The sequence below is a fragment of the Ictidomys tridecemlineatus genome, chromosome 9, assembly GCF_052094955.1.
Source record: "Ictidomys tridecemlineatus isolate mIctTri1 chromosome 9, mIctTri1.hap1, whole genome shotgun sequence".
Classification (NCBI taxonomy): Eukaryota; Metazoa; Chordata; class Mammalia; order Rodentia; family Sciuridae; genus Ictidomys; species Ictidomys tridecemlineatus.
In genome coordinates this window covers 125977789-126000874 of record NC_135485.1, presented here as the reverse complement: position 1 = coordinate 126000874, position 23086 = coordinate 125977789, and the positions used below count along the sequence as shown (strand labels likewise).

The following is a 23086-nucleotide window of genomic DNA, read 5'->3' as shown; positions in this document are numbered from 1 at the left end:
AGGGTCAATGGTTTCCTGGACAGCTGCGTTGATTTCCCACTCTGCAGTCTATACAGGCACCAGTATCTGCATAACATACGTAGATAGACGCACATACTAAACAGTTAGACCCCCAAAGTTCAGGTGCTGGAACTTTAATCCTCAAATTCATATGTTGGTTATAGTTAGAAGTTGGGTCTTTGGGAGATAATTAGGGTCAGATAAGGTCATCAGGGTAGGATCCCACATAAGGGGACGAGTGGATTCTTAAGAAGAGAAAGAGGAACCTCTCACCATGGGGTGCCTCCTTCTGTATCAGGACATAGCAGAAAGCCTTTTACCAAGTGCTGTACCTTGGTCTTGAACTTCATTATTTCTCCAGAATTATGAGAAATAATCTCTGTTCTCTATAAATTATCCAGTCTGTGGTGATCTGTTAGAGCAACATAAAGTGTACTATGACAGTACATGAATGTCTACATATACTTATTTACTTATTAGATATTTGTTCTTTCTCTCAGAAAGGAATTTAAAGATTAATATGTTATCACTTATCTCTGGAAGAAAGTAAATTACCTCTGGAATGAAGGAAATTTCTATTTTGGTGGCAGGTGGGTCATTGAAAAATCCAAAAACAACTTCAAAAACAAAAAACAAAAAACTTGACTTATCCTTCAAATACCCTTCTAAAGGAGCCCTCCCAAGGCTTTGACTCTGGCTGCTCTAACAACTGTGCGGGGGACGTCACAACCCAGTCCTCATGAGCGTACACAGGCATCTGCTGCGATGGTGTCATGGTGCTAAGAGAGAAGGCAGCATCCTCTGTCACACGTGTCAGGAAGAGAGCGGCCACTGGTCCACTGTTGAATGCCAACCTGCAGTTGCTCTGGGCACTGTCTTCCCACAGGCTGCAAATCTCTATTCTAAACCTAAACACAAAACTTCTAAGGAAGAAGTAAAATGGGTCAGCCCCAGGGTCCCGTTTGTACCTATGATACTTCTATCTCTCTGTCCTTATTAGCAGTGTTCTTTCTGAGAGTGAATTATCTGGCAAGGTATGTGGTACCACTGATATCTGTGACTTACCAACTGGACCCTGTATTCCAGAACAGCATTGGTGACAAAGGAGGAGATGAGGCAGACATACCAGTGCTTTCTGGTGAGGACATAGGTATATATAGACTTAACAGCATTCAAGGGTCTTTAGTTAAGAAATGACCAGTCAAGGACAGACTAAGCTTTCGAGTTTCTCGGGTAGATTCTGAGCTCTCCTGGGAACGTCACCAAGTATGCCAAACGCCATGAGGATATTAATGGTGAGCATGCTCTAAGTCACTAGTGCACCGATTTTGGATCACATGCTCTCAATATGTCTGTCCATTTGGTCCTTACGACGAACCTTAAATGGCAAACCTTAACAAGTGCTCCACACTCATCCCTATTGTGCAAATGAGAATACTAAGACTTAGAAAGGCTAAATAACTTCCTCCAAAATCATAGAGTAAGTAAACAGAAGAGCTGGCCTGGAATGCAGGCAATCTGGCTCTAGACCCTTTGCCCTCAACTACTCTGAGGGCTGGGAGCATGTTGGCATGGGAACTTGGTTTCTCTCACCATCTCTTTACAGGTCTCTGGAATAGCACTGGACCTCCAGAGTGGTGCTGTTAAATGCAGGATAGTAGCCACAGGAGCTAATCTGCCCCTGGGTTGTTAGGATATAGACCAAGTACTCTAATGAAGATGTGTACATAACCATGAAAATCCTTGAACAGAATATACTTTTCCAGGGTACACAGTCTCTCTGGGTACAGACAGCCAGGGTTAAAAGTGAAGGTTTGTGTGAGGGTCGGGGCTGCTGTATCCTTGTGGTCATGCAATTAGGTGTGGCAAGGTACTGCAGAGTGTTACGACTTATTTTATGGCACATATAAAGACACACTCACATTTTAAGACACTCTCATATTCATTTCATAAAGGAATATGTACAAAGTATCATGTTGTGATTTAGTAGAAAACAAAGTACAAGAGAGAAAGGCATTTTACTTAACTCATATTTGTCAGAAAATTATTTGCAACTGAATTTCATATTATCTCACCTAACCTTGACAAAGGAGGCTGGACCTTACAGAGATTATTTTCCTGTTGTCACAGATGTAGTAAGGGTAGAGCAGGATTTGAAGTCAAGTTTGTCTGATAACAAAGTCCTTGATTGATAGGTGGCACCTTGTGTTGGGGGTGGGGAGGGGAATGTGCTGAATAGAATACAAAATAGAATAGTGTTCCTCGAAGAGTTCCAATAACAGGTGAGCAGTGTCACATCTGCATATATGTGCGAGAGATCATTCAGTTAACAAATGTGATTGAGAATGGCTATGTAAGATGTATAGCTACGTATAGAATATAAAGAAGTCCACAAGCCCAGGATGTCTCTGGTTGCAAAGACTCTCACCACTCCAAGGGTCAGCTCCATTGCTGTGCCTTTGGTGGTTGGAAATATCTGACTTGGTATCTCTATATCCCTTTTTATTTATTCTTCAATGTCTCCTTCTTGCTTTTTCTTTGAATATCAGCTCATCAAATTCTACCCAGGTAAAACTTTGTCTCCCAAGTTGAAGTGATAATGGGTGGATACCAAAAAGCTCTCAGTGGGAACTAAATGATAGAGGAAGATAGAAGAAATGTGAAAAAGAAGCAAAAAAAATGTGCTCACTGCTGATTTGGAAGTGGCAGAGTGAAGAGAGGTATGGGAGTGAAATGGTTTTTAACAGAGAACCATTACTATCTCTTAGACTTAGCCCCACTGTGTAGGGTAACTGCAAAGACCTTGCTAATGGTGAACCATTCTTTAGGAAAAGGTATTAAAAGCCATTATAAGCAATGCACTCACAAAGCATGCTGTGGTTGAAATAGTTATTACACTGGTGGCCAAACCAGCCTTCATATAGGAAGAATAGATTATGAGACCTTTAGTGGGGTCATTGCTACAAGATATTTTTTCAGAGAAGGAGGAGTTTATATTGAATCTCAGTATGAGGTTTAAGGCTTACCTTGTGGTCGTGGAGAATAATCAGGCTAGCTATAGATCAACATGGGATTAGAATCCAAAATTTCTCCTTATTGGTATGTTGTGTCCACCAGTGGGGTCACACGTCACATACTACAGAGTGCCTGTATTAGTGGGAAAAGAAGTCCCAACCTTTTCTACTGTCTGCCCCTTCCCATACACAAACCCCACCCTTATTTAGTTCTTAATCAGGAGATAACTAAATTGGAAGTAATAAGTCATATTATCAATGTGATAGAGAAGTGATAAGTATACACTTAGTATTCAATAAATCTCAACAGCCGGTCAATAAAAATAGGAGGGGCAGTCATTAAAACGAATCTCTACTTGGAAAAGGTAAGCTGAGGGTGAAGAGGAAGAGTTATGCTGCCCCCAGGAGCCAGGGCCACTTTCCTTAGCGCTCAAGATCATCCTCTATGAGAAAAGTCATGACAGTAAGCAGACACACCTTGGGTCTGGCAAATTGTGAAGAACTGCCCAGACTATGGTGTTAGAACTCTGGAATGGTTTAGAGAGGAGGAGATTGAGGAGGAGGCTGCTAGAACAGTCTTGAGTTCTTGAGAAGGTAATATGATGGATAGATGAGAAACCAAGACTGCGCCTGAGAAGGTATGACCTTCCTCAAAGAAGCTTGGGTTTCACACCTCTCTTCAATTTTCCTATCTGTAAAAGGAAGAGGGTGGACCATGGTAGTGCCTGGGTCCCTGCCTGTTTTAAAGTTCCCAAACTCCAGGCCAATGTCATTTCAGAATCCATAAAGTTGACCCATGTTCTTGACCACCCAAGAAATTCTAGTTTGCTTGCTTGGCCACAGAACTTCTCCACTTGCTTTGTAACCATTTATCAAGCAACATGTGTTTTCTGGAGCAATGTTTCATTTTAAGGATGCTCTTTGGGGATAACTTTGTATTTTGACATGATTTCAAGCTTATGAAAAAAACTGCATGAATTGCATAAGGAATTTCAAAAGTGCTTAATCCACATTTACCAAATATTTATATTTTGTCTCATTTGCTTAGTTATTCTGTGTGCACTTATATATGTAGGTGTATATGCAACATGCAGGTATATGTATGTATATATATTTACACACATACACACAAGCAGACACACCTTGAACAATTTGAGTATAAGTTTGATACATGTAACTGGCCATCCTAAGAATACAGATATTCTCCTATATAGCCATAGTTCAATTATCAAACAAGAAATTTTAGCATTTAGGTAGATAGGTAGATAATTGGTATATATTAAAAATTAACTAATATTAAATGTGGACTGTGGGCTGTACATTAAGTACATACAATCCACATTTAATATTTAATATTAATTTTTTATTAAATTTTTATTAGTTTGCCAATAATGACTTTTATAGGCATCTTTCCTTATTCAGGATCCAATTCAGAATCATTAATTGCATTAGTTTTCATGTCTCTTTGGTTACTTTATATATGGGCTAATTTGTGAGACTTCCTTACCTTTCTTGATCTTAAAACATTGAAAAATATAGCTCAATGATCTTCAGAATAACCTTCAATTTCATCTCATCTACTCTTTACCATAAGATTCAGACTAAGTGCTTTGGGGCAGTTATGCCATTGAAGTTTTGCTCTTCTCCATCTATCATATCAGATGGCGTATATTGGTTTATCACAATGTTGATGATGCTTTCTGAATTCTTGGTTAATGTTATTTCTATCGGGTTTATTTATTATAAAGTTGTAATTTTTTTTCTTTTGTAAACTTTTATTAAACTTTAATTCATAATATAAAATATTAATTACACTTTAGACTCTTGAACAGTGCTAAGTCATTTTTTTCACGTTTTTGTGCTAAAATGGCGTGACTTTTATTGATCTGTTGTCAAGTTTACTGATTCTATTCCCTGATGTTTCCAGTCTGTTGATAAGTTGATGGAAGAATTGAAGAATTGTTAGATGTTATATATTTTATTTCCAGCAATTTCATTTGGTCCTTTCTTGGGTTTCAGTTAGGGGGGCAAAATTAGCCATGTGGTCCTGTATTCTCTGTACCTTTCCCTTTAGACCCTTTATCATATTTATCATAGTTATTTGAAAGTATCTGTCATAGAATTTTAGCCTCTGGGTCACCTCTGAATCCATTTCTATATACTTTAGTAAAAAGATATTTTTCTTTATGTGTTTTGTAATCTTTGATAGCATGCAGGACATTGTGTGTCCAAACAAGCAAACAAACAAACACAGAAGAAACCAAAGAAAATGATATAACGTGCCCAGGAAAGTGAAAACCTTTATTTTTCTTTTCTTTTTCTCTTCTGTCAGCAATCCATTTAAACTGTAGTTGAGCCGTGATGGTAATTTACTGTTGTTTTAATTAGATTTAGTTCACCATTAGGTTAATGATTCAGGAATGAGTCATTACTTTACCTTCCGTGGGGCAAGACTTCTTTGAACAAACACTCTTCAGCTTCCTGAACCAAGGGGAACTTCATTCTCTTTATAAAATAGATTCCACTTTTCTATGTTGCTCAGGCTTACCCCCTGCTCTTCTGTTCTCCGTCTCAGCTTTCTGTGGCTGGAGAGCCCTCTTTCCGCTCTGTTGCCTTGCCCACACTGTTGAAGTGCCGGGCTGTGTATTCAGGGAATGCTTAGAGCAGCTGTAAGGGTTTTCCAATGTCCTGTCGTGGCTGGAGCAGGTCAGAAGAGCTCACACACTTTCATTACAGGACAGATCCTCCTCCAAGGAATATCTTTGTGCTTTTCTGGGCTTCCTCCAGTTCCAGACAGTTTCTACCAAGTGCATAATGAAAGCCTGAGTGCCGTGGAGGGTTTCTCTGGGTTTTCCTGCCTCCCATTCTTGCCCTGCTTATAAACTTTTGCATGAGCACTCAGCCAATGTCAGTGGAAAAGTTTTGATGTCCACGTGCAGATTCTCTTTGGGCGTAGAATTTAGTCTGTAAAATTCTTATAAATTTTATTTCTTCTACAAAAGATTATAGAAGTTGAAAGCATTTCCTAGGAGGGACTTTTTACTTCAATTCTAGTTTCTTTTATTCTTGGCTATCTGATAGGTTTACAAGACACTGACTTACTTGTTTTTGATAGCGGGTAGAAGTGAAAGCAGAAATTTTGTTCTGGCATCCCTTTGATGGATTCTGCCCAGAATGTTCAGATATATTCTGGTCACTTTATTAATTTCTAGTAAAATGGTATCAATACCATCTTGTATTTTTCCTACTCCAGTTCTGGAATGAGGCTTTCTCCATTGATCCCTGATTCCTTCTGGTGGAGAATCCATTATTCGTTGTTTACTGTTTTTGAAGATACAATTTTCATACAGTAAGATAAAGAAATATTAAGTATGCAATTCCATGAGCTTTGATAAATGCATACCTAATGTAATCTCTACCCCTAGGAAGATTCTGAATATTTCTATCATTTCAGAAAATTGCCCTTTCCGATCAATTTTTCCCTTCATCTCTCAAGCAATCTCAATGTTACTTTTGCCTGTTCTAGAGCTTCATATAATGAAATAATAAAATATGTATTCATTTGTGTTGGGCTTCCTTTGCTCAGTAAAATGTCTGCAAAATTCATATAGGTTGTGAATGTCAATAGTTTTTTTTTTGCTGAAGAATATCTAATTATAGGAATATATTTTGTAATTTATTTATCTATTATCTTGGTGATGGATATCTGAGTTTTTGTCTAGATTTTGCTGTTATGAATAAAGATGCTATGAACATTCCTGTACAAGTCTTTATGTGGACCTATGTTTTCATTTATCTTGGAAGTTCAAGAGTGAAATTGCTGTGTCATGGGTAGGTGTACATATAATTTCATAAGAAATTGCAAAACATTTTGCCAAAGTGTTTGTACATGAAATCTATTTTTGACTTCATGTTTTATTATTTATTTATTCTAATTTGTTAAACATGATGGCAGAATGCAATGCATTTCATATTACACATAGAGAGCACCATTTTTCAAGTCAAGGATGGTACACAGAGTATTTTCACACCATTCGTGTCTTCATATGTGTACTTAGGATAATAATGTCTGACCCATTCCACTGTCTTCCCTACCCCATACCCTCCCTTCCCTTCCCTCCTCTTTGCCCTATCTGAAGTTCCTCCAGTCCTCCCATGCTCTCTCTCCATCGCCATTATGAGTCAGAAAAAGTAGGCCTAAATCTCTATCATGTTGGATGAGACCCCAACTTCCTTAATAAGACTCCTATACTATAAGAATTGAAACCAAGAATCAATAAATGGGATGGATTCAAACTAAACAGCTTCTTCTCAGCAAAAGAAACAATCAGTGTGGTAAATGGAGAGCCTACATTTGGGGAGCAAATCTTTACCCCTCACACATCAGATACAGCACTAATCTCTAGGGTATTTAAAGAACTCAAAAAGATAAACACCCCCAAAACCAAATAACCCAATCAATAAATGGGCCAAGGAACTGAACAGACACTTCTCAAAATAGGATATACAATCAATCAACAAATATATGAAAAAATGTTCAACATCTCCAGCAATTAGAGAAATGCAAATCAAAATTACTCTAAGATTTCATCTCACTGTTTTTGACTTCATTATAATACATTCGTTTCATAACTTGTAGAGGGCTTTATGATCTTCCCCACTGTGTGACTTTCCCTGGCTTGAGAGCCTTTATAAAAGGGCTGTAGCCCTAAATAGTTTGGAAGTCACCTCTGAACTATCTGGGATAGTTAGGCTTCTAGCTGGGCAGAAATGGAAACAAACCTCATCCTTACCCAAACCAGCATCCTTATGCTATGGCTATGAGTTCCTGAAATACCCCACACTCCCTTCCTACTCCCTAACAGTGCAGCCAAATTCTTAACACCAAAGTGAAAGTGTCATGATTCCACTGCAGCTGGATTTGGTGTGTACAAGTGGAAATTATTTCCTTTCTCAGGACTCCCTCCCTGAGACTTTGGATTTCAGAGCTTCTATTTTCCCCTGCAAGCCCTTACAGCGCTAAGAGGCAGAGGGGGGTGGTTGGGCAAGGCCTTTTGCTGGCTGACTTGACCCCTTTGATCTTCCAGTCTTCTCCTGGCAGAGTAGTTGGAAGCTGCCTCGTGGCTTTGCCTGGCTCTGGTCATCGTGGTGTCTGGACTTCATGAGCTCTGTGTTTAGCTAAAACTTGTCAGAAACGAAGTGCCAAGGGTGTTTGAGACTCTCCAGTGTCCTGAAGTACAGTAGAGCATCTATACCCAAAATAGCTCTGACCACACTGGGGGTGCGCGCTCGCCTTCTCTTTTTCTTTGGATGCTGTTGTTGGAGTTCCTTCCTTGCCATAGTTCATTCCATTACCTCATGCCTATCTCTGAATGCAGCCTGTGCAGCAGTTTGCTTATCAGATTGAGACACTTTCTCCCTAGCAACCTCCTCCCTTTAAAGTCAGCTCTGCTCTTCCTTTCAGCTTTATGGATGTCATGGGGCGTTATCATCTTCCATTGCCCCACCTTGTCTCCTGAAGAACAGGAAACACTAAGCCCTTGGTAATTACAATGCTAGCCTCGTGTAGAATTTTGTGATTAAAATATCTTATCCTTGGTGGTTGTCCTGTGTGGTTTGTTTGGAAGGTGGCTATGGCCCTGAACCACTGTGCCGTGAACAGGCCTTGTCTAAATGAAGCACAAGAGATGCATTTCCTTATGTCAGTTCAGTTTATGTAACTAACCAAGCCCTGGGTGACGGTGTAGGTTCAGGCAATACAGGGCAGGAGAAAACTTCTGTCACTGAGGAGGAAAACCAGGTACTCTTCTTTGGGGCAAAGGACTCTCTGTCAGGAACCCTGGTTGTCCTCAAAGAGAGAAACTACTGCCACGAGTAATTTGGACTCTACCTTCTTTCAACTTCCTGAAACATGACACTCTTCTCAAGGAAACTGAAATCATAAGTTGTTGTTTTTTCTAGGCACACCCAGGCTGCTATTTAACCCCTCCTGCCTTAGGAGTGGCATCTGAAGCGTTCTTTGTCAGAATCCAACTAGGAAGAAGTTTCAATAGCACTGTAAATCACAGCATGTCCATCTGTCCATCCTCTCACTCCATCTAGGCCTCCGTTCATCCATCTACGAGACATTCATGGAACAGTCACTAATGCACCCAATGAGCATGGTGGGCACAGTGGACATCACATGTGAGTTAGACATAACCCTCTTCTCTAGGAGATCGTGGTGTAGAAAAGACGGGGAGGCAAATCACGACTCTATGTAAGTAACTGTAATAAAAGAAAGAAAGGAATGAATTCCACAAGTGAGGTCTACCTAGCTACGTATCTAGGGACAAAAGGGGGGACCCCCATGCTTTTTAGTTGTGCAGCTCATTGGTAAATTTTTTGCATACTTGCTTAGGATGTATATTTTATGTAAATTATATATATGTACTCTACTAATATCATCACTACATTATAGTTGTATATAAAAAGAGAAATGTAAGAGATAATCCAAAGATGAAATAGGCAATATTTTTAAAAGAGTTTTATTGATGTTGAACAAAATAATACCTTTCTTGCCTTTTAAAATATGCTATTACTAACTTTTTCATTAACAGTAATGTTGTTTACAAGAAAGACCTGGTTCAACCATCATAGTTTTTGCATGTAAGGTGATTGATTTATAGTTCATATTAGGAAGAAGTAAAATGATATATTTGTCATTTATTCTCGTCTGCCAGTGCTTACCTATTACTATTATTTTCAGTTTGAAATCTCTGTGTAAGAAACATACTATGGTGTGAGAATTCAATTCATAAGCTAGATAAAATTTGACAGGTGTGATAGCCCACACCTGTAATCCCAAGGACCCAGGAGGCTGAGGCAGGAGGATTGCAAATTTGAGACCAGCCCCAGCAACTTAGCAAGGCTCTAAGCAACATAATGAGAACCTTTCTCAAAATAGAAAGTAAAAAACAAAATGGCTGAGGATGTGGCTCAGCGGTTGAGCACCCATAGCTTCAGTTACCAGTACCAAAAAATAAAACAAAAGCAAAACCCAAAACAACAACAATTGAAACCTAGATGATATTATCCAAATATCTATGTAACCTGAAAAATGTCACAATATGCTGAAGATGAATGATGGACAGATACAAACACACCCCTACTGTTGTACTCAGACTTTAGATGGCTGTGGACTGTGGACTGTAGAATCCTTGCCTGGTGTATAGGTCATGTGATGATGGCCTTAGGGACAATTGATATATTAACTATTAGCAATCCTTAATTTATTTCTTATTTTTCAGACTAACAATTGTTAGATGTTCAAATTTTTACTTCTCCACTCCAATAGATCATTTGTTGGACATGAGTCCCTCATATCTGAACATACTTGAGAAAACTTTATATATAAGAGCTTCACTTTGATAGGTAGAAATTTAGTATTCAGAAAAAGATGAATAGTTTGTGTATACTGCCATGTAGGCACAGAAGTATAGGACATGCTGAAGAACTAATAAAATGCCTGTATTGGAGCATCAGAGCAGAATTATAGAGAATGGAATCCAGAATAGGAACTTTAAAATAGGAAGCTTTATATTAATAAGGAATATACTTTATATTAGTAAGTAATATATGGTATTAGCCAAGTTTCTACAACTATGGCAAAATACTGGAGAAAATCATCTTAAAAGGGGAAACACTTACTTTAGCTCACAGTTTCAGAGGATTCAGTCCATAGTCACTTGGCCCCTTTACTTTGGGCTTTTGGTGAGGCAGAATATCAAGGTGGGGAGGGCATGGTGGAATAAGCTGCTCATCTCATGGTAGCCAGGAAGCAGAGAGAGAGAGGGGGGCAGGGGAAGGGGCCAGGAACATGATATTCCCTTCAAGAACATGCCTCAGGTGATCTACTTTCTCCAACTAGGCTCCATGCAAAGTTTCCACCAACAACCAATAATACCACCATTAGGGAGCAATCCTTTAATGCATGAGCCTTTGGGGATAATGCCAGATCCAAATTTACACACACACACACACACACACACACACACACACACACACACAAACACACACAAACACACACTTGAACTAAAAGATATTTAACTTATATATAGAGAGATATTATTTATATGATGTGGTCAATATTTAGGCACCCAAAGTAAAGCTGAGAACATGGCTATGTAAGGTGAAGTGGAAGAAAAGGATCACACAAGAAACAAATAGGATGAATGGGGGTGGGGATCCCTAGAAAGGAAAAGAAGGTCAAAGGTAATATTGGAGAAGTACCTTCCAACATTTTAACACGGCAGCTCCAATTGCATCTGAGACGGAGGATCCCTGACTCTTAAGCTCTTAATTCCACTACTAATGTTTTTGGTGGTTGGAACTACTTCACAGTTTCTTTTCTATCAATGAAGTGAAGCTAATATAGTTAATATGCTTTCAGATCAGTTTCAAGGATCTCAGGGAACTAGGTAAAATTTTTTTTTTCTAGACTAAAACTTTTAGGAAACAAGATAGATCAAAGGAACTAAACATTCTTTCAAGAAAAAAAATAACAACTGCAATAACAAAGTGTGAAAAAAAATAGAAGTTTCTGAACCTAGAATTACATTTGAAATTGAAGTCATTTAAAATGCCTTCAGGGATACATTTAAGGTTACTATCTCAGGTAATTTTGATAATATAGACTAATTAATTTCATCAAACATACAATTTAATTTTTTCTTTCCCTGAATTGCCTAGTTTGATGGACTTGACAGGCTGTTGTTGTTTTTGTTTGCTCAATTTTGTTTAGTTGCAAATGAGCACAGTATCTTTTTTATGTATTTATTTATTATTTTATGTTGTACTGAAAATTGAACCCAGTGCCTCATACGTGTGAGGCTAGCACTTTACCACTGAGCAACAGCCCCAGCCGGACAGGTTGTTTGGATGTCATTAAAAATCAAAGATATTTTTAAGAAATATATAGAATTAATAGTGAAGTTTTTAGGATTAATAGAAAAAAAAACAAGATCAGGGATTGTGAAGCAATCTGAGAGCTGGAAAAAAAAAACACAAGGCAGAGAAGAATTTCTGGCAATTGGTAATGATACTATGCTTAGTGGAAGAAAACCGATAGTAATGCATGAGTCTACATTGTAAAGTCAAAAGGGAGTGACCTGGATTTAGTTTTATTTTGGTTTAAACTTGGACATATTACTGAGAACTCATGAAGGAAAACCTTGTCCGACTCATTCATTATGACCATAAAACAAAGATTTGGAAGAGTCGATACACTCTGTTTTGACTTAAACATGTTTGAAATTATATTCTACAGGAAACACTCATCAGTCTATTAGGAAATTGGATTATGGCCGTTCTGTGGAGGATCCCTGGACAGAGGATCAAACCCAAAGAATGGTTATTAAAATACATGCCAACTTGGGGGAGGAACGATCTGGACAAAGTGGTCCTTTAATTCAGAAAAAGAAAATAGAAGTATACTCATTAAGTTTGCTTAACAATGGTGTTGATCTTGGAGGATAGGATCACCACTGTTAGTGTAGACTCCTCGTTAATGTGAAGAAATGGCAGGAGAGTCATAGAGAAGTTCAGTTACAAGTATTGAGTTCCAGGGGCAGGGCACTAAGTGGGAGTTCACATTCTCTTCCTTATCTGGTTAGTGGGTGTTTTAGGGGGATTATCACCCAATGGATTAGGTAGGTGGCCCTGAGGGAGTGTGAAGCAGTATCCTGTGAAGCAGGAATCAAAGCATAGAAATCAGGACCCCTGAGGTCATTTTTAACTTATGCCTGCCACTTGTCAGACATTCTCTGGGCTCCAATTTTAAGCCTTGGACTCCATATAAAGATATTTAGATAATTTAGAATTTGAAAGCAAAGATAAAAAATAATTAAGAAATAAGACCTAGAAGGAGAGGTTAAAATAACTGATAATTCAACTCAACACAAGAGTTCTGGGTTACTTAATAGTACTTTTTTTTAAAAAAAGAATTGTTTAGTCATAATTGATGATAATCAAGTATTCTCCATTTACGCATCCAGGGTCAAAACAAGAGGAAATGGGCGCCAACTGCTGTGTATGGGATTTAGATTAAACATAGGGAAGAATTGGCTGAGAGGGATGGATTACTATGGAAGGATATGGGATTTCCTACTTGCAAGGTCTTTAAAAATACTCTCTTAAATGTCAAGGCTAATTTAAAATTAAATTCTGTCAGAATAATAGGGCTAGAGATTGGTGAATTGGACGGTGTCAGAAAAATAATCTAAACATTAAAGAGACCTTCTGGTCTTAAAATATAATGATTGTTTTGAAAATAATACTTGTTATGATGAAGGAGAATTAAAAAATCAGCGAGAGCTAATATGTGTGTTGTGATTTATTTTTATTATTTTATCTTTCTTCCTCCTTTCATTTTAGGCAGCAGTTTGGGTCTTTGCCAAACAAGTTATAATTATCTATTGTTGAAATTTAAATCTCTTGATTATGTAACAGGCACTCAGATAAACCAGATAGAAATGCTGGGATTTTTTTTGCTTTGAGAAATGCTCATAACAACCTATGTGACTCTTCCCGTAGTTGATCAATTTATTAGTTTTTATTCAGTAACTTTCAACTGCTCACTAACCGAACTAGATACTATGGAGATATAGAAGGTAAATAGGACCCAGTTCCTGGCTTTAAAGAGTGTGTGACTTATGGGGTGATAGGATAAATCCAAGTGAAGATTTAGTGCACAGAATCAGACAGGATTAGGGGATTATGTGATGCAGACTATTTTTACTGGAAGAGTTGGATAGTGGGGTTTAATCCCTGGAGGTGCACAGAGGAGGAGGGCTTAAAAGGATGTGAACGAACTGAAGAAAAGGGAGATGGGTGTGTATATCTGCAAGAGAAATGTAAGCAAATGGATCGATGTGAGATATCTGTGTGTAATTAAAGACATCAGGAGAAACTCACAGGTGTTCCCATGTCAAACAAGGCCTCTATGATTTGCCATCAATCTATGACCTAATTGCATCCTATCTTTCTATGTAACCGTACTTCATCTTGTTTGTCTGATTACTGGAGGTGGAAACAGTGTTGGGGTTTAATCAAGGGAAGCTGGATTTGATCAGTGCCTGCTGTATGCATATACTGCGTTCCGATTTCAGTTATGCCCCTTCATAACTCTATGACCTTGGATCTTGGTTGCTTCATCTATGAGATGGGGATGATAATAGCACCGGCCTCAAGAGTGGCAGTAAGAAGCCAAAGAACTGAGATATAACGTGCTAAAATAGCACCTGCTGTGTTGCAAGCATCAAGGAGATTTTATGGCATTACTGCTATTATTATTATTCCTTTAAGCCATTGAGTGTAACATCAGGAGTCATGTCCTGGGAGCCTGTCCTTACCCCAGCAGTTTGCACAGGCATTGCCCATATACATGTGTTTTGTTTGCAGACCCTTGTCCTATGCTCTACAGCCCAGCCCTCTCTGGATTGTGGTCCTGTCCTTCCACACCTGTCTCTCCTCCTAGGTCTGGAAGCAGTCATGTCCTATTCATTTTTGTGCCCTGGTGCCTCCGGACAGTCTATCAAGGTTTTAAAATATCTAGGTAAATGAATGAATGATAGAAAAATATAAATCTATGAGTTCACACATCATCCTCTTTGCTTACCCCGATTACATTCACTCAGTCCATCCTGCTTTGTTATTAATTCTGAAAATCCACCCGAGGACCAGTGGCATATATAAGCTATGCAGGTAGAAGTTTAATTATTTGTTTTATTATTTGGATCTTACTCAAGAACCATTTGGAAAATGAGTTTGCATCCAGATTTTCAAGTTGAAAGGCCAACACTAACTGTATCACTTCAATAACCTTCTTGTATTTTGTGGAGTCCTTCCCAGTAATTGAGATCTGAAATGTATCCCATAGCTTAGTTAGTTGTAACAAGTACTTTCAATTTTTCAAAGTTTCCCTTCATAGATCCACGTAGACAGTGGAGGTGGAGGGACAGAAGGTGTGTTAGTCAGCAGTCTATTACTCTAACAAAATACCTGAGAAAATCAACTTAGTAAGAGGGAAGGTTTATTTTGGCTCATAGTTTAGGAGGTTTCTGCCCATGGTTACTTGGTTCTCTTGCTTCTTTGCCTGTGACGAGTTGGTACATCATGGTAGGGAGCTTGTATTAGAGCAATGCTGCTCATTTTGTGGCAGCTGGAAAGCAAAGAGGAGAAAGCAGCAGATCAGTGTCCCACAATCCCCTTCAAGGACTCAACCCCAGTGATCCAAATCCTCCCTCAGGGCCCCCACCTCTAAAGGGAGCCACCACCTCCCAATAGCGCCACCCTGGGGACCAAGCCCTTATCACGTGGGCCTAACCCCACACCATTTCCCTTCCCTTCTGCTTTTATTCCTTTCTCCTCCTTTGCTGCTTCTTTTCTCCAGCAGGTCGTGGTGCAAATGAAATAGAATTTGCAGCTAGAAGTTCTGAAGGGGAGATTTCATCAGGTAATTACTAGATGTGTGAAGTGAGCCAGTTATCTGGAGTTTCATTTTTAGGGAAAAAAAATTGATATTTCCTGATTTGTATCAGGAAGATGATAATATCTGAGAAGGATCAATGCAATGACAGATATAAAAGTCACGTTGTAACATGTGGAGTGAATACAACGTGAGTTTTCAGTATCACCGATGCGCCTCTTCTTTCCTTTAGAATTCCACCTAGAGACACCAGAGAAGACGGAGAATTCTCACCCTTCTTTTCTAAGGTAGCTTCTTATCTTTGAGAAATGACTCAGTGATAGAAGATTGGATCTTAGGCTCTGCTGGGATTTATTCCAGTCTTATGATTCCAGGACACAAGGTGTTGTTTGTTGCTTTTTTTTTTTCCCCCACTACACAGAGCAGTCACTGTCCTCTTCTATGTCTAGACTTTGAGATCCTGGAAAACTTTCAAAAACTAAGACAAGGAATGATTGTAGAAGTTAGGACGATGGCATTGACGGTGATGGTGCAGTGAGCATCCCAGGTCGGACACCACCAAACCTTGTTCCACGTGTGCTGTGGCCAATACGGACTTGATCCTGGAGGGTTCATGCCGTGGAAAAGGGTATCACAGAGCCCACACCCAGGTCCCCCCTGTGTTGGCATGGCCACCGTTTCCATGGGGATCCCCCAGAGGCCAGCACTCTGTTTCCTTGCTGTTTGAACTGTGTACCCAGAAGACACGGGGCTGAGTCAGAGCTGCAGTCTCATCACCCTTCCAACCCTCATGACCGTGAACCCTGGCTTGGCTCTCCATGTGTACCATGCTTCCACATCTCCCAGACTGCCACGGGCCACATTCCTCCACCGCAGGTCCTATCATCTGCTATGAGACAGCTGCAGAATCCTGTAGTTTCCTCATAGTCAAAGCCAGAATTTCATGGGAAGGCAGAGAATCCTATTGATTTTGGCCTTGATCTGTTTCTCTCTCTAGGTTCCAAATTAGTTTTCTAGGGTTTTCATAACATGAGAGCTAAAAACAACATATATTTATTGTCTCTGGAGGTGAGGAGTCCAAGATCAAGGTGTGGCAGGGCTGGTTTCTTCTGAGGCCAGCCAGGAAGAACCTGTCCAGGATTCTGGTGGATTTCTAGAATCTTCGGGGTTCCTTGGCCTCTGATGCCTCACCCTGACCTCAGATGCCTTTTCCACTGTGCTTTAAGATGCTAGCACCCTGTCTTATGTTTAACGTAAACAGCATTTAGCTTTCTCTCTCCTTTTTGACTTTTCTGTGTTTGGTTTCTATTTAGTGGCTGCATTACCCTTGTTAGGTCAATGCTTGGCAAATTTCTGACAGTGGAAGGACATTTTAAATGTCCTTTAGAAGGAAAAATCAACTCTTGTTCAAAGTCCATTGCGTAACTCCATGACCCACTTCTTGCTAACGCCACTGAGCATCATGCTGCAGGCGGCAGCTGACCTGCATTTCTGCTCAATTACTGTGTGCTCTCCACATGTGGGACTAGGGATGCACATCAGAAATAGTGTGCACTAAAGGAAAAGGAAATACAGTATATTTTGTGACATTCATCACGAATGGGACAATAGCGTAGGGGGCAGCTCACTGGTAAGCAAGAATGGGAGTTCATGAGGCCCGTTCTGTACCCTGGGATTGCTGAAGACAGCGTGGAACCGACTTCCAAATGCTCAATGTGTATTTCAGAGTAGAAAAAATTCTTCCACTGGCTCAACAGTAGTCATGAAGGCCAAACGTAAATAAAGACGCAACTGTGCTGTGGTGTCTATTAGTAAAGTCCAATCTACGCTGAACAGCCTGGATTCAGGGTTCTCTAGATAACACAGCTTCCAGTCTGGTGACCCTTGGTCAATTCTGACCCAGGATTGGACCCCAGGCCCTGAGAGCATTGATATCACATTTTCAGGGACTCATGTTAGTTCTACAACATATGAATTTCTTAAGGATACTGTTCAGTTCAGTGCACAACAGGGATGAACTCTTAAATTTATCTTTTTTAAAAATATATATTTTTAAATTTATTGAGTGCTCAAACTGTGCGAATGACAGTTCTGGCACTCTGTACATTGTTTAAAGATGTAACTTATGAATGATTCCTGCCTAAGGATTTGTCAATCCTGTTCCTGATTTGAACAGCTACATGGGCGTTGTCAGATAGATGGAAAACGTGGAATTGTAAAGATAAGACAAGTGGGTACTTTAAAAGGGAGGAAGAGAAATGGAGAAACTGGTTTCAGAATAGTCTGAGCTGTTTTGCAGCCTCATTTAGAGAGCTCCTTAGCTATAGACAGTCTGCTAAACCGCTAAACCTGTGATCTGACTGCTACAGAGAAGTTGAATTGTGAATACACTCGGTTCAGAATTAGTGAAATATATTTATACAATTCATTGTCTTTTCCATGAGTGTTTATGTTATTGCTAACTGTTCTGGTATAGAAATGCCATTCAGAGATAGAGACCATCTTCTGTGCTGACCTGCTCAGCCCTATGACACAGAGGTAGAGCGGCATCAGAACACACATGTGGCTTAGCTATTGTGAATTGAGCTGCTATAAACATTGATGTGTAATGTCACTGGGGAATGCCGATTTTGAGTCCTTTTGGTATATACCAAGAAGTGGGATAGATGGGTCAAATGGTGGTTCCATTCCAAGTCTTCTGAGGAATCTCCATAGTGCTTTCCATAGTGGTTACATCAATTTGCAGTCCCACCAGCAATGTATAAGTGTACCTTTTTCCCCACATCCTCGCCAACATTTATTGTTACTTGTATTCTTGATAATTGTCATTCTGACTGGAGTGAAATGAAATCTCAGTGTAGTCTGAATCTGCATTATTTCTCTAATTACTAGTGATGTTGAATATTTTTTAATATATTTGTTTACCAATGGCATTTCTTCATCTGTGAAATGTCAGTTCAGTTCCTTTGCCCATTTATTGATTGGGTTATTTGTGGGTTTGTTGTTGTTGTTGTTTGTTTGTTTGTTTGTTTTTTGGTGTTACATTTTTTGAGATATTTATATATCCTGGAGATTTATGCTCTAGCTGAAGTGCAGGTAGCAAAAATTTTATCCCATTCTGAAGGCTCTATCTTTATGTTTATTTCTTTGTTGTGAAGAGCTTTTTAGTTTGATACCATCCCATTTATTTATTCTTGATTTCACTTCTTGTGCTTTAGGATTCTTATTGAGGAATTTGGTTCCTAAACCAACATGATGGAGTTTGGGGCTATATTTTCTTCTTGTAGGAGTAGGATCTCTTGTCTAATGCCTAGGTCTTTGATCCATTTTTAGTTGAGTGTTTTCCAGGGTGAGAGATAGCATTCTAATTTCATTTTGTTACATATGAATTTCCAATTTTCCCAGCACCATTTATTGAAGAGGCTATCTTTTCTCCAGTGTATGTTTATGGAGCCTTTTTCTAGTATGAGGTAACATATTTATGTGGGTATGTCTCTGTGTCTTCTATTCTGTACCATTGGTCTAAATGTTTTGGTGCTAATACCATGCCATTTTTGTTACTATAGCTCTGTAGTATAATTTGAGGTCTAGTATTGTGATGCCTCCTGCTTCACTTTTCTTGCTAAAGATTGCTTTGACAATTCTGGGCCTCTTATTTTTTCCAAATGAATTTTATGACTGCTTTTCCTGTTTCTATGGAGGACATCATTGGAACCTGTATAGTGCTTTTGGTAGTATGACCATTTTGACAATATTAATTCTGTGTATCCAAGAGTATGGGAGATCTTTCCATCTTCTATGATCTTCTTCAATTTCTTTATTTAGTGTTCTGTAGTTTTCAATGTAGAGGTCTTTCATCTCTTTTGTTAGATTGAGTTACAATTTTTTTTGAGGCTACTGTGAATGGGATAGTTTTCCTAATTCTCTTTCAGTTGATTTATCATATATATATATATAATATAAATGCATTTGATTTATGGATATTGATTTTATATCCTGCTACTTTGCTGAAGTCATTTATGAGTTCGAGAATTTTTCTACTCGAGTTCTTTGAGTCTTCTAAATATAGAATCATATTGTTGGTAAATAGGGAGTTTGAATAACATGGATGAATCTTAAAGACATTATGCTAAGATAATAAGCCGGTCATGAAAGGACAACCTCTGCATGATTCCACTTACAAGAAGTATGTAAAGTAGTCAAGTTTAAAGAAACAGCATGTAGAAGGTGAGCTCTCACATTGCAGGGAAATAGGAGAGTAAAGTTTCAGATTTTCAAGATGAAGAAACCAATAAAAAAAAAGAAGTTATGGTGATCTGCTTTACAACAATAGAAATACATTTAACCTTGATGAACTGTACACTTAAAATTTATTAAGAATGTTTTTATGTGTTTTTTTTTACCACAACAAAACAAAAGGAAGAATAGGAGAACCTTGATAGAAAGCTTTCCAGATTTGGTAGACACACACACACACACACACACACACACACACACACACACACGAGCAAGGCAATACCAGTAATGACTTGTGATGCTGAAAGACATGTAATTAATGTCTCAAGGCACCATTAATTACAAGTTTGATTAATCATGCCAGGGGTATAGTGAATTTGTGTTCTAATCCTTCAATAAAAATTGTTAAATTTTGATTTTTGAAGTAGTGATTTTAAAAAATGCAGCTAAGAATGTGTGATAAAGAAACAAGTATAGAATTGTGTCAACTAATAAAAATATTGTATTTCTGAATTTTGTGATGTTCCTCTTTTTTGTCAAACTTTTCATACCTATCTTGTCTTTTTTCCCTTCTAAATAAGTCATCATTGTACATCTAATTTTATGTTCATGAGTCTGCATTCTTTCTCTTAAAAGACAATCTTTCCAGCATATACATTCAGACCCTGAAAAGTAGATTCTTTTCTGAATCTGAGCAAGGAATCTAATAGCTGATAATGGTCAAGATAACTAAAGAGAAATGAGTAGACTTCTCAACATGGTCCTTATAAATCTTACCTCAATACCATTAAAAACCAACAACAGGAAAGGAAGTCTATAAATTTCCAAACGAAGCCTCACTTTTCCCATTTTTGTCTTGCATTTTAAGACTATATGAACTTGGTTTTAAATACTCTTCAGGCTTCTCTTTTTCCCTGATGCAGTTTCTCTCAGCACACATATAGAAATGTGGCAAAAACAAAACAATACTAAAAGGCAGAAGATCAATTCATTGCCATAATTCACAATGCATCTCCATGAATTATGAGGCTATTGAAATTTCCACTCTTCACCAAGATCTACACATGACTTTCTTTCTCTAATTGAGCTCATTTGGGGGTCTCAAGTAATAGAGAATTATTTCAGTTCTCTTAATGTGAAGCCAGCAGTTCAGTTTTCCTGGGTCTGTTCCAAATGTTAAAATGGGCAATGGTCTATTCGTCATCTACACAGGAATTTCCTTAACATTCTACTAAGGCATCATCCCCCATTTCCTCTCATCATTAGCAGCTTTCTTTTTATATACAGCTTAGAACTAAAAGCAAAATAAAAATAGAGACCAAGATAAGCAGGTATAAAAAGATGAGGGGCGTGGCCCATTACGTTAAGCAAGCAAAAACTGTAAATGGAGGAAAATCAGGAAAAACCCTGGAAGGAAGACAAACTACAAATAAGAACTTTCATATATTCTAATTGCCCTAAGAGATGCATAACTAGGGAGTGAACGGTCCACACATCCACGTTTGAGTAATAGCTCAGAAGATGCAGGAATGGACGTTATCTACACTATCTTGCTCTTCTGGTTGATATGTGAGACTGGGAATGTATTTGCCACAAAATGGGTACTAAATGAAACTAGAATTTTGTAGAGTGGATGATTCATTAAGAATAAAACATTAAAAATACAAAGTATGAGAATTAAAAACCACCTTGATGATTTATTAGAAATAGCACCTAGAAAGTGAATTACTACAGGGAACAGAAGACAATTTAATATAATCACTCAGTCTCAATAATTAACAAGATAAAATTCTTATAAAGTAAGAATTAAAGGTATCCTTAATAGTGCTACCAAATAAACACGGGGGGTGGAGTTAATCTTAAAACACTAATAACTAGTAATATAATAATAATGAAAAAATTCCAGCAAAGGGAAGAAGATTACAGAAAACCAAATGGGTAATGCCAAGGGTAAATGTAATAACTTTCTCCAAACTATGTAGACAAGGTACAAAACTATGACAGTAAAGACAGAGAGAGAGAGGAAGACAAACTACAGATAAGAAATCCCATATATTCTATTTGCCCTAAGAGATAAAAATATGATAATAATGACAGAGAAAAGTATATGACATAAAAATTACATGTGAATCTAAGGAAAAAGACAAACAATTGGAACAGATGCAATAAACAAAGACAAATTGAAAAATAGTTTCTGGATAAAAAAAATTAAAGACCTGAGCATGTGTTTTGAAAAAGTTCAGCATGTTCTAGACAAAATGATATAAAGAAACCTATGCCAAACTATCTTTTGGCCAATCTTTTGAAAAATAAATGACATCAGTGTCTTTACATAAAATGAATGGCGGTGAAAACTGGGATAATTTGAGTTTATTTGCACAGAGACTAATTGCAAAATGGTGAGTGGGACATTGGATAACCACAGGGTGAGGCAGGAACCCAGGGCTGGGAAGCAGTATTTATTACTTGTAGGCCCCAGGGAGAAAGAAGAGGGAATGGTTATCATCTCCAAAATATAAGGGTATCCTGTGGAGCAGACCACCCTGGGATATCAGATCAAAGAGGGGAAACATTCGCTTTTTTTTTTTTTTTTAACAAACTCTCCCTTCCTTTATTGTCAAGTAATAGCAGGAAAGGAACCAAAATATATGATCTTGACTATTATTTTAGCTGAAAGTATTGCTTTGGGAAGTAAGTGGCTATTTTAAATCTATGTTGGAATGAGTATTACATTTCTTTTTTTTTTAAACATCAGAAATTTATTAGTCGCTCAAAAGTATAAAAATACTCTTCTTCTTCTAAGCTCTTGGCCATATACGCTGGATCCAACAGAAATCCAAAGGACCTCGTTTCCCAACAGAAAATGTTGTATAAATCATTTGGAGCAGCCTCTCAGGAGAGAGAATTGGTTGGAGAAGGGACATGAAAGGACAGATGGAAGACATTTGTCACATGGATGGAAATGAAACCAATGAGAACCTCCAACTTTCATTTGATAATGAAATAAAAGGAATAAACAAATATTAACAAATATTCTACTGTGATCATTGTATTAGTCAGCTTTTCCTCATGGTGACCAAAATACGTGGCAGGTTAAAGGAGAAAAGATTTATTCTGGCTCACGGGTTCAGAGTGTCCGCTCATGGTCCAGTGGATCATTGCTTTGGGCCTAGGTGAGGCCAAATGTCATGGAGCAAGGGTGTGACAGAGCAAAGCTACTCAGCTTATGGCAGACAGGAAGCAGGAAACAGGGGCCAGGGACAAGGTTATTCCTCAAGGGCATGCCTCCTCCCCAAGGACCCACTCATTCAACCAGGTCCCACCTTTTACAGTTTTTACTCCTTCCTGGTAATGCCATCAAATCACTAAC

At 38.4% G+C, this 23086-nt stretch overlaps 1 long non-coding RNA gene across 1 annotated transcript in view; it reads left to right on the top strand.

Annotated features, from left to right (window-relative positions):
• Positions 1-22747, top strand: part of LOC144366542 (uncharacterized) — a 36909-nt gene extending 14162 nt beyond the window's left edge. The window contains exon 2 of the long non-coding RNA XR_013425594.1: positions 22520-22747. This is a non-coding gene — a long non-coding RNA (uncharacterized LOC144366542). The remainder of the gene's footprint in view (positions 1-22519) is intronic.
• Positions 22748-23086: the final 339 nt, after the last annotated feature.